The sequence below is a fragment of the Trachypithecus francoisi genome, unplaced genomic scaffold (assembly GCF_009764315.1).
Source record: "Trachypithecus francoisi isolate TF-2019V2 unplaced genomic scaffold, Tfra_2.0 Lachesis_group10, whole genome shotgun sequence".
In the NCBI taxonomy this organism is placed as follows: Eukaryota; Metazoa; Chordata; class Mammalia; order Primates; family Cercopithecidae; genus Trachypithecus; species Trachypithecus francoisi.
This window is the reverse complement of record NW_022681455.1, coordinates 115,556,167-115,568,520: the sequence shown is the minus strand read 5'-3', so window position 1 is coordinate 115,568,520 and position 12,354 is coordinate 115,556,167. Positions and strand designations below refer to the sequence as shown.

The window sequence follows — 12,354 nt, the reverse complement described above, 5'->3', positions numbered from 1 at the left end:
TAAGCTTTCCTGCCTTTCAACATTTCAGATAGAGAAAAAGGAGATAAAACCAATGAGAGAGGTAGGAAGAAAACTAAGTGAGCACGGTATTCTAGAAGCAGTAAAGACAGTGTTTCAAGGGGAAAGGAATGACCAGCTAGGTAAAATGCAGCCATTTTTCCCAAACTGAGAACTGACAATAAGCTACTGGATTTAGTAATATAAAGGTCCTCAGTGACCTTGGTAAGAGCGGTTTCAATTGAGTGATGAGGGCAAATACTTGAGTGGAGTAGATTTAAGAAGGATGGAAGAAGAAAAATCAGAAAACCAAAAAAAGAGAATCTTGAGAACTTTTGCTGTTAAAAGAAGTAGCAGGGGCTGGGCACGGTGGCTCATGCCTACAATCCCAGCACTTTGGGAGCCCAAGGCAGGTGGATCGCTTGAGGTCAGAAGTTCGAGACTAGCCTGGCCAACATTGTGAAATCCCATCTCCACTGAAAATACAAAAAATTAGCCAGGTGTGATGGCATATGGTTGTAATCCCAGCTACTTGGGAGGCTGAGGCAGCAGAATCACTTGAACCCAGGAGACAGAGGTTGCAGTGAGCCAAGATTGCGCCACTGCACTCTAGCCTGGGCGACAACAGTGAAACTCTATCTCAAACAAACCAAAAAAACCAGAATAGGCTAGTATCTCTAGGGGAAGTAGAATCACAGTAAGTTAATTTGTTATTCCTGTTTTCAAGATGGAAGCAACAGCAGCAGTTAGTTAGTATGCTGATAGGAATGTACCACTAGAGCAGTAATATTTAGCAGAGAGCAGAGGAAGGTTGAAGCAGTGCTCTGGATGGACTCAGGAAGTGGGAATGAAATTTTGTTTGCAAATGGAGGTATTGGCCCTTGCAATGAGCATGTACAGCTTATACCTAGTTACAGGAAAGAGGGAAAAGGCAGATAAAAAAGCACATGGGTGGATATGGTGGAGAGTGCCACTGTTTTCTCAACGAACTAGGAAGGTCATCAACAAAGGCTAAGAAGGGAGTTTTGAAAAGAGAGGAGAAAGTATGGACGAGTCCTCTAGGAAGTTGGAGAATGAAGGAACTATGGAAATACAGCAGGATTCCCAGACAGCATTAGGGGCCTGTTTAAGGTTAGTAATCAGGAATTAAGAGTGAGGCCAGCGAACGTGCTCAGTGTTTCTTCTAACCCAGGAGCACACCCACAAAGTAGGCAGAGATTTGGATTGAACCAGAGTTGTGACTTAGCCAAGCAAGTGTGACAAGGCAAAAGAGGGGAAGAGGACTGAAGAGTGTAGTACATGAGGCACTGATTATAATGACTGACCATGGAATTTAAGTTATTTAACGAGAAAAGTACAGGCATGAGGGCGTGAGGGAAAGGGAGAAGAAAACAGGATCAATGAGCTGTAGTTCCTGCTGGAGTCAAAGATGGTTGAAAGGATTGATATTATAAATAGCAGATAAATGGAGACATGGGGGCAACTCTTACGGCTGACACGGTAAGAAAATGTATTTTATTCCTCCACCATTTTACAAAACTACAAAGAATGTCATAGGCCCAGCTATAGGGCTAAAAAGGATTCCCACAATTCAATTTTTGATGGCCAAACTGATTGCAATTTAATAACAACAAGAGATACCATTATTAGAGCCATAGCACTTCTTTTTTCTTTTCTTTCTTTTTTTTTTTTTTAAGAGACAGGGTCTTGCTATGTTGCCCAGGCTGGCGTGTAGTGGTGTGATCACAGCTCATTGCAGCCTTGACTTCTTGCGCTCATGCAATCCTCCTGCCTCAGCCTCCCAAAGTTCTGGGATTACAGGAATGAGCCGCTATACATGGCTAGAGCCACACCACTTTCTAGTTATGTAATACTGGCTGAGTTCCCTAACCACTGGGTCTTAGTTTCCTTATCTGTGAAATAGGAATGTTAACAGTAATCACCTCAAGGAGTGAGGATTCAGTAATTGAATGTTAAGCCTTTAGAACTATGCCAGACACTTAGTAAGATGAAATAAATGTCTGCTATTAGTGATACTCTTTTTCTTTCTTTTTTTGAGACAGTCTCGCTCTGTTGCCCAGGCTGGAGTGCCACCTCCGGGTTCAAGTGATTCTCGTGCCTCAGCCTCCTGAGTAGCTGGGATTACAGGCATGCTCCACCACACCGGGCTAATATTTGTATTTTTAGTAGAGACGGGGTTTCACCATGTCGGCCAGGCTGGTCTCGAACTCCTGGCCTCAAGTGATCTACCTGCCTCAACCTCCCAAAGTGCTAGGAGCCACTGCGCCTGGCCAGCAATATTCTTATTACATACTACTGTCACAATCTACTTTGTTGTATTTTTTTTTAATGCAATAACCAACAAAAACTGTCATTAAAGCGAGTCTCAGTAGGGAAGAGTTCAAACACTGAAGTATTAAGCCTGGCTAAGGCTCAAATCATTACAGAATTTTTCCAAGTACTTTTCCTAATCTGCTCCTGTTTCTCCACTTTCTAGAGGCATGGGGGAAATGACACATGTCATCCAAAAGGACTCTGAGCTCGGGGAGCGCTATAAACATTGACCTTGCTGTTGGGTAATGGGTTCAACTTCATTCTAAACTCTGTTTCCAGGTTCTATGCCAGTTCCTTTACTCGTGCCCACACAGTTGCTCAGTCACATGTACTAGCAACAGCTTAAAAAACAAAAACAAAAACAAAATAACCTTAGAATGTTTTTCTTATTTAGGAATATTTTAAATGTTTACTTAAACACAAATGAGAGTTCTTTTACAACTCAAATAAGATGCTTAGTTATTGGTCACTGTATTATTCTGCAGATCACTGGAGGAGGGAGGAAAATTCGGGTTCTTGCTGACCTGTCACCTGACTCAAACCATGGGGTTATTGGATCAATCCCACACAAGACCCCTCTGTGGGATCCTATCCCAGACAGATGTATAGGCCTCACCAGCATGCTGCCTATTTGACAGTTTCTGTTGGCAGCACCCCAAGGAAGCAAAAGCACCAGGCTGAGTGCAGACCCATGACTAGCTGCCTCTTGCAGGCCTGACTTGAAATCCCACCCACCCCATCCCTCACTGCCTGGTGTTTTCTTTCAGAGTTGCTCAGATGTGGATCCAAGATAAAAATGTCTTACAGTCTAGTCTAGCCATTGGCAGAAGCAATCACCCCATCGGAAAGAAAAATGGAAAGAAATAGTGAACTCTAGAACAAGTTAGACACATTCAGATTCTTCAGAACAGAGGGCTGGGAAAGAGAAAGTGGGGCTCCTACAAATCCCCTCTTACGAAATGTCCTCTGCACTGGGGGCCCAGCACTTGGCTGGCTTATAATTTAATTGGTCCCTAAGAACAAACTAAGTTTACAGGAGGGGCTATATGATCTTTCCTGTGGTAGCCTTATAACAACTTATAGAGAAATTTTGGCCAAACGGTAGATAAGGTCTCTAGCAAAGAGCTAAACGGGTATAAGCATTTTGGGGCACAATTTTTGGGGGATGGTCAGGGAGAGGTGTGCTGTGAATAGGTTTCACTTCCAGGTACAAGTTTTCAGAAATTACAACAGAAACAAAAACAAAATAAAATAGGCCGGGCACAGTGGCTCACACCTGTAATCCCAGCACTTTGGGAGGCTGAGGCGGGTGGATCGCGAGGTCAGGAGATGGAGACCACCCTGGCTAACACGGTAAAACCCCGTCTCTACTAAAAATACAAACAAATTAGCCGGGTGCGGTGGCGGGCGCCTGTAGTCCCAGCTACTGGGGAGGCTGAGGCAGGAGAATGGTGTGAACCCGGGAGCTTACAGTGAGTGGAGATGTCACCACTGCACTCCAGCCTGGGCGACAGAGCGTGACTCTGTCTCAAAAATAAATAAATAAATAAAATAAAATAATAAAATCCACACATGTACGTGGAACAACATGAAACAATGAAGAGAACATTAAATAAGAAACAGAAGTTGTGAAACAAGCATAATGTGCTTTCTACTGCTTTACACACACCCGTTCATCTAGAGTCAAAAATCTGGAGACATACCAAAGGGATCATGGGGTAAACTTCTGCTTTCTACATTAATGTTTAAAATCTTTACAGTGAATATTGTGATTATTTTTGTGACCAGGAAAGAAGTAGGAAGAACTTTTGTTTCTAGATTTGCTTAAAAGACAGAAAATACTGATTTGGAAACCACAAAGGTCTGTTTGTGCACAGCGCGTGCGAGTTTAGCCTTTCCAACTCCCTCACCTGCTCCAGGGCTTTTCTTCTTTTGTAACTTCTTCCTCTTCCTTCTGCAAATGCTGCCTCTTTCTAAACCCCTTCCTCGGCCGGGTGCGGTGACTCAAGCCTATAATCCCAGCACTTTGGGAGGCCGAGACGGGCGGATCACGAGGTCAGGAGATCGAGACCATCCTGGCTAACACGGTGAAACCCCGTCTCTACTAAAAAATACAAAAACTAGCTGGGCAAGGTGGCGGGCGCCTGTAGTCCCAGCTACTCGGGAGGCTGAGGCAGGAGAATGGCATAAACCTGGGAGGCGGAGCTTGCAGTGAGCTGAGATCTGGCCACTGCACTCCAGTCCGGGCGACAGAGCGAGACTCCGCCTCAAAAAAAAAAAAAAGAAAAGAAAAAAAACCCCCTTCCTCTCATCTTGCAAGCCATCTTTTTTGTTTGAGATTAATTTCCTGCAGAAAGTCAATCCCAAGCCACTGTTGCCAACTCTACAAAAATCACCAGAAAGAAGTAACCCAACCCTTTTCCAACACAAACTACCTTTATCTTTACTCCTGTGATAACTGTACTTCCTCATGTGTATATTTACTGAACTTTTATTAGGCACCTAATTTCATATCATAGGTAATAAACACTCACAATAGACTTTTTAAAAAAACATTCTCAACTAACACATTTGGCTCATAATAAGTACTCTGCAATCAGCAACAACATGCCTTCTCTTAATAGCAAACTCCGAGCCTCAATTCCCTAAGCCAAGAACTCCAGCAGTTAGTATGGACTGTGGGCACTTGGAGTACTGTATTAAGAAGGATTCTGGGTTGGGCGCGGTGGCTCCCGCCTGTAATCTCAGCACTTTGGGAGGCCGAGGCTGGTGGATCACTTGAGGTCAGGAGTTCGAGGCCAGCCTGGCCAACATGGTGAAACCCCATCTCTACTAAAAATAAAAAATTAGCCAGGTGCGGTGGCACGCATCTGTAGTCCTAGCTACGGGGGAGGCTGAGTCAGGAGAATCACTTGAACCCAGGAGATGGAGGCTGCAGTGAGCCAAGATCACACCACTGCACTCCAGCCTGGGTGACAGAGTGAGACTCTGTCTCAAAAAAAAAAAAAAAAAACAGAAAAGGATTCTAAGTCCCTGTAGGGATCCATAATAAACAATGAGGTAAATTATAACAGTGTTAGCCATGGACAAAGAACAAGGTTGGGGGTCAGTGACTCTTCCCTCCTACATAGCCTGTTGGGGCCCAGTGTGATCTTTTTTTTTTTTTTGACGGAGTTTTGTTCTTTCACCAAGGCTGAAGTGAAGTGGCACGATCTCAGGTCACTGTAATCTCCACCTCCTGGGTTCAAGAGATTCTCCTGCCTCAGCCTCCTGAGTAGCTGGGATTATAGGTGCCCGCCACCACACCCAGCTAATTTCTGTATAGTAGAGATGGGGTTTGGCCATGTCAGTCAGGCTGGTCTCAAACTTCTGACCTCAGATGATCTACCCACCTTGGCCTCCCAAAGTGCTAGGGGTGATAGGCGTGAGCCACTGCATCCGGCCTGGTGTGCCCTTCTTAACTTTGATGTATCTGGAGTCCAGTCACTGTGAAATGATGCTTTATGTAAAGAAGGCGTGGGTATGCAAATGTGGGGGGTGGGGTAGGGGAAGGTATCTTTTCTTGAGAATCTTTAACCGTTCTATAGCAACTCAAAGGAGAATGAGATGGCAATTTAAGGGGGTGGAGAGAAAAGATGACTTAATTACAAGGAATTTCCAACTTGAGTCAAATTTCAAGTCACAAGAACTTAAGCTGTTTTTCTCCAGTCACCCCACAAACCCATCCTCTCTAGTCTCAGATTAAACACAGCTGCATAAAATCAATTTAGACATTTTTCTCCATTTTCCTCAAAGCTTATTCAACATTGGGGGTTCCTGCTTACCTGGTTTCTCCTCTTCCCATGGTACCAAATTACAGGCAAGACAAGTAAGCTTGGGATCACCAATGATCCCATAAATCATCTTAAGAATGCAACACCCTCTCTGAATTCTTCCTAAACATAGATGACGCAGAATGGTGTGATGCTAAAGAGAGCCTTCTAGACTCTCAGCACTAGGGCAAGTTCTTTGATCCATTTTTTGAAATTAAACATTTGCCAATTCTCTCTATACTATAAGGCCACTAGGGAAGAGTTTAGAGCAGCACTGTCCAACAGGACTTTCTGCAATGATGGAAATGCTCTTCGTGTATGCTATCCAATTACAGCAGTCACTAACCACTTGTGGTTACTGAACACTGAAAATGTGGCTACAGTAACTCAGAAATTGAATTTAAATTTTGTTCATTAATTTTCACTAATTTAAATGTATTTATTTAATTAATTTTTTTCTTTCTTTTTTTTTTTTTTGAGATAGAGACTCTCTCTGTCGCCCAGGCTGGAGTGCAGCGGCAGGATCTCGGCTCAATGCAAGCTCCGCCTCCCAGGTTCACGCCATTCTCCCACCTCAGCCTCCCCAGTAGCTGGGACTACAGGCGCCCGCCACCACGCCCGGCTAATTTTTTTTTGTATTTTTAGTGGAGACGGGGTTTAACCATGTTAGCCAGGATCGTCTCGAGCTCCTGACCTCGTGATCCGCCTGCCTCAGCTTCCCAAAGTGCTGGGACTACAGGCGTGAGCCACCGCGCCCAGCCAATTAATTAGTTTTTAAAAAATTTTTCGAGACGGAGTCTCACTCTGTCACCCAGGCTGGAGTGCAGTGGCACAATCTCGTCTCACGGCAATCTCCGCCTCCTGGGTTCAAGCGATTCTCCTGCCTCAGCCTCCCGAGTATCTGGGATTACAGGTGCCCACCACCATGCCAGCCCACTCCAGCGTGAGCAACAGAGAGAGACGGATGGATGGACGGATGGAAGGATTAGTGTACTGAAAACAGAGATAAGGAATTACCCATAGTAAAGCATATAAAGAACTGGAAAACATAGAAGAGTTTAAGAAATAGGAAGGTAGAAAGAAGGCCCTATATATGACTTCTAGGATTTTCAAATGGAGGGATGGAAGAGAATAAAAGGTAAAATCTGAAGAGATAACTAGATGATAATTTCTTAGGTGCCCTGAAACACATGAAATTTGATATTCAAGAACAAATAGCAAATAGATATATAAAAATAAATTAAATCTGGAACATATGACAGTAAATTTGGAGAGCACCATGAGTAAAGAGAAGATAAAGCAGCCAAGAGAAAAAAACGTTAACTCTAAGAGTTGAGGAGACTTTTCAAATGCAATAATATCAAAAGCTAGAAGATAATGAAACACAGTAACATCATCTAATTGCTTAGAAAAAGTAACTGCCAACCCAGACTTTTATATCCAGCTAAATTATTCAATGCTTATGACAAACAGAAACGAAAGAGTTTAGCACTAATAGACACTCACTAGAAAACAGTGTTGAAGCCTACCTCTGGAAGAAGGAAATTTAACTCGAAAGGATGAAGTATGATAAAAGAAGGAAGGGAAGGCAAAGAAGTTGGCAAGCAGGTGAGTGAATTCAAATTAGTAGATTTCATCAAATAAGAATAGCAACAACTAATTCCAGGGTATAAAAACAAAGTGGAAGGCCAGGCGCCTGGGTCACGCCTGTAATCCCAGCACTGTGGGAGGTCGAGGTGGGTGAATCACCTGAGGTCAGGAGTTCGAGATCAGCCTGGCCAATGTGGTAAAACCCAGTCTCTACTAAAAACACAAAAATTAGCCGGGCATGGTGGCGCACACTTGTGATCCCAGCTACCTGCGAGGCTGAGGCAGGAGAATCACTTGAACCTGGAAGGTGGACGTTGAAGTGAGCTGAGACCGCCCCATTGCACTCCAGCCTGAGCAACAAGAGCAAAACTTCATCTCAAAAAAAAGAAAAAAAAAAAAAAAAACAGACAAAACAAGGTGGAATTGTAATACTGATCCACGGCAACGTGTAAGACAAACTGTGGGTTTCTATTTGGGAAGAGAATAGAGACACTGATTTAACTTTAAGATTTTATTGAAGTATGCAAGCCAAAAATTTAAGAGTAGCCTGTAACAGAACTGAAAGTTTCCAAATGGTAGAATAAAGAAACTCTTTCTAAGAAAAGACTGAAAAGGAGAAAAATGCAAACAAAACATGGTCAATAGCACAAAGTAAGATAAGAAATAACAATGTATTTAATGATATTAAATAAAAAATTACATAAGGTATTAAATGAGATATTAAGATAATATACAATTGTAATCATAATACTTTTAAATGGGTTAAACATGCTAATCAAGAGACAGTCTCAGAATAGGCTGGAAAAAAATCTAACTATATGTCATTTAGAGGAGATACACCTAAGACATTAGGACATAGAGAAAAAGAAAAGGGATAGGGAAAGATGTACCAGGCAAATATTTACAGAAAGAAAGGCAGCATTAATACCAGACAAAAAAAGACCAAGAGAAAAAGTATTGGCCGGGCGCGGTGGCTCAAGCCTGTAATCCCAGCACTTTGGGAGGCCGAGACGGGTGGATCACAAGGTCAGGAGATCGAGACCATCCTGGCGAAGACGGTGAAACCCCGTCTCTACTAAAAAATACAAAAAACTATCCGGGCGAGGTGGCGGGCGCCTGTAGTCCCAGCTACTCCGGAGGCTGAGGCGGGAGAATGGCGTAAACCTGGGAGGCGGAGCTTGCAGTGAGCTGAGATCCGGCCACTGCACTCCAGCCTGGGCGGCAGAGCGAGACTCCGTCTCAAAAAAAAAAAAAAAAAAAAAAAAAAAGAAAAAGTATTGTTAGGGATAAGATGCTCTCTACAGTTCTCCAGGAAACAATTCTAAACAACTATTCACTTAAGAGAACTTCAAATTATATGCAGACACGTTTGACAAAATTATGAAGAGAAGTTGACAAATTCAGTCATCAAAAAAACATTAACATAGTTCTCTCTGGAATTGTTAGATCAAGAACACCTGGTCAGGCACTGAGGCTCACACCTGTAAATCCAGCACTTTGGGAGGCCAAAGTGGGATGATTGCCTGAGCCCAGCCTGGGCAACATGGTGAACCCCCGTCTCTATAAAAAATACAAAAATTAGCTGGGTGTGGTGGTGTGTGCCTGTGGTTCTAGCTACTCGGGAGGCTGAGGCAGGAGGATCACTTGAGTCCAAGAGTTTGAGGCTGCAGTGAGCCATAACTGCGCCACTGCACTCCAGCCTGGGCAACAAAGCAAGACCCTGTTTCAACAAACAAACAAACAAACACACAAACAATAAAATCAAAAGTTGGTAAGATATGGAAGATTTGGACAACATAACTGATAAGCTTGATCTAAGGATATACGGAATAAAACTTCACCCAACATTTTTATTTTTCTGTGCTCCCCGACCCCCTCACCCAAAAGTTGTTATACAAACTTCTCAAGCACAAATATTTATGAAAACTGACTGTGTAGTATGCCACAAATTAAGTATCAATAAAAACCAAACAATCAGTATCATACAGACTGTTCTGTGACTATAATGCAATTAAGTTAGAGGCCATCTTAAAAAAAAAAAAAGAAAATATTACGATTACGCCTTTGCACTCCAGCATGGGCAACAGGGGAAGACCCTGTCTCAAGAAAATAAATAAAAGGCTCTATTTTGGCCAGGCATGGTAGCTCATGCTTGTAACCTCAGCACTTTGGGAGGCCCAGGTGAGAAGATCACTAGAGACTGGGAGTTCATGACCAGCCTGAGCAACATAGTAGTCTATACAAAAAAACCCATAGTAGTCTCTACCAAAAAAAAAGCTATATTAATCTTTTTGTTTGCTTTGTGTTTTGAGATGTCTCACTCTGTCTCCCAGGCTGGAGTGCAGCGGCGCCATCTCAGCTCACTGCAACCTCCGCCTCCTGGGTTCAAGTGGTTATCCTGCCTCAACCTCCCGAGTAGCTGGGATTACAGTCATGCACCCCCACGTCCGGCTAATTTTTATATTTTTAGTAGAGACAGGTGTTTCATCATGTTGACCAGGCTGGTTTCAAACTCCTGATCTCAAGTGATCTGCCTGCCTCAGCATCCCAAAGTGCTGGAATTACAGGTGAGAGCCACCACGCCTTGCCTTATTAAACTTAGTAAGAGAAGAAAAAGACAGTATAACAAAATTATGAGTGAAATTTTATGATGTGCAAAAATCCAAAGGAGAATATTAACGTATTAAATCTGGAAATGTATAAAAAAAGAATACATCATAACCAAGTAGATTCATTTCAAGAATATAAGGATAATTTAACATTAGAAAATCTATTAACATAATTCAAATCATTTACAACTGAAAGGAGAAAGACCAGATGATCATCTGAATAAATACAAGGAAAACCTGATAAAATTGCTGTTTGTGATAATTTAGCAAAGTAGGAATAAAAGAGAATAAAGGCAATCTACCAAAAACATATGTGATGCTTCCAAAAGCAGGAAACATTCCCTTTAAAAGCAGGAGAAAAATAAGGATTTCCATGATCATAGATTCTAATATGGTTTTTATTAGAGGAACTAGCCAGCAATCCTTAAAATAAGAAAGAGAAGTGACACAAAAGAGGATTACAAAAGAGGAAATAAAAGTCATTATTTGCAAAGGGTGTGATTCTCTGAATTTTCTGTCGATATGTCTCATTAAAACTATGAAACCTACAAGAGTTCAGCAAGTCTGCTGAATATAACAAGAAACCCAAAACAATTATAAAAAATTTTAAATGCTACTATTGACAGTAAGGACCAAAAAACTATAGAGTATCTAGTGATAAACCTAACAAAAGGAATTCAAGATCTTCAAAAAACCATAAAGCTTTATCCAGTGACATTAAATATTAACAGCTTACATTACTGATCACTTACTACCTGCTGGGCACTCTTCTGAGCGATGTGGATATGCTACAAACTCATTTGATTCATATAAGAGTCCTATATGATAGATACTGTTATTATTGTTAGCTTCACTTTAGAGGTAAAGAAATTAAGGCACAGGTTGTGAGGTCACTTGCCCAAGGTTCCAAAACTAAAAATTAGCAATACTGGGATTCACACTGAAGACAGTCTGGTGCCAAGCCTGTGACCTTAATTACTACCCTATACTGTCTCTCCCAAGAGAGGGTGTTCCATTCCTGCAATAAAGGCATCTCTGGCTCAGCTAAGCCAAACTTCCAGAAGTCATTCTTGTGTCATCCTCATGCCGACTTGATTTGAATTCTCTAGCCTACAACTGTCTAAGAAGCCCCTCTTTCAACAGACTGGATCTTTCAAGCACCCTGGGAGCAGAGGGTGGCAGTGGATTTATTTCTGTTCACATAAGGATACAGACCAACAATGATTAAAGGAGATCTCAGTCTTAATGCCTAGCCTAAGTGACACCATGTCACTTTTAAGATCACATGGCTCTCCAATTCCCAGGAGAAGATCAATATAGATTTCTTAAACTTGACAAGTTGTATTTATTAAGATGTTAAGCTGCTTTCCAGAGTCAAGAATGTAATGGATATCAACGATTTCTCTTTCTGATAACCTTTGAGAATTCTGGGAGATGGATATGTAATATTTATTTGTATAAGTTCTGTAACTTTTCTGTAAGTCTGAAATTATTTCTAAAAAGTTTAAATGTAAATAAAATGTTTAAAATTTTTATTTTTATATCTGTAAATCAATTCTATCAGATTCATGGATAAGCCCAAATTTACAAAAATGGCTTACTGATAAACTCAATTTAATTCTAATAAATATCCTAACAGTTTTTTCTCCTCACAGAAAGTTAACAAAGCTGATTCTAAAATTTATCTGGAAGCATAGAGTGCCAAAAATAGCTAACCAGTTTTGTTGTTTTTACTGTTGTTGTCTGTAACATACAGAACTGTTTATTCTGCTGTTTGCAATACAAAGACATCAGGAAATGTTATTGTTTGTGCAATATAGTAGGGAAAAAAATTGAAACTGCCCATTAGGGTGGGTTTGCCAGATGTCCTGTCATTAAAAAAGAATACCCGCTTTAAACAGAGCAGTTCCTGCTACTCTGTACTTCATTGTGCTGATTCTATCTGGATTCCCTTATTTGTCCCTTAGAAAGATTCAGTTAGCCAACACAGTTTTGCCCTTCCACGTAGCAAG

General features: G+C 41.7%; 1 protein-coding gene across 4 annotated transcripts in view; it reads right to left on the bottom strand.

Moving 5' to 3' along the window:
* Positions 1-12,354, bottom strand: part of ZNRF1 (zinc and ring finger 1) — a 122,644-nt gene that overhangs the window by 91,971 nt on the left and 18,319 nt on the right. The gene's annotated exons all lie outside the window — the stretch shown is intronic.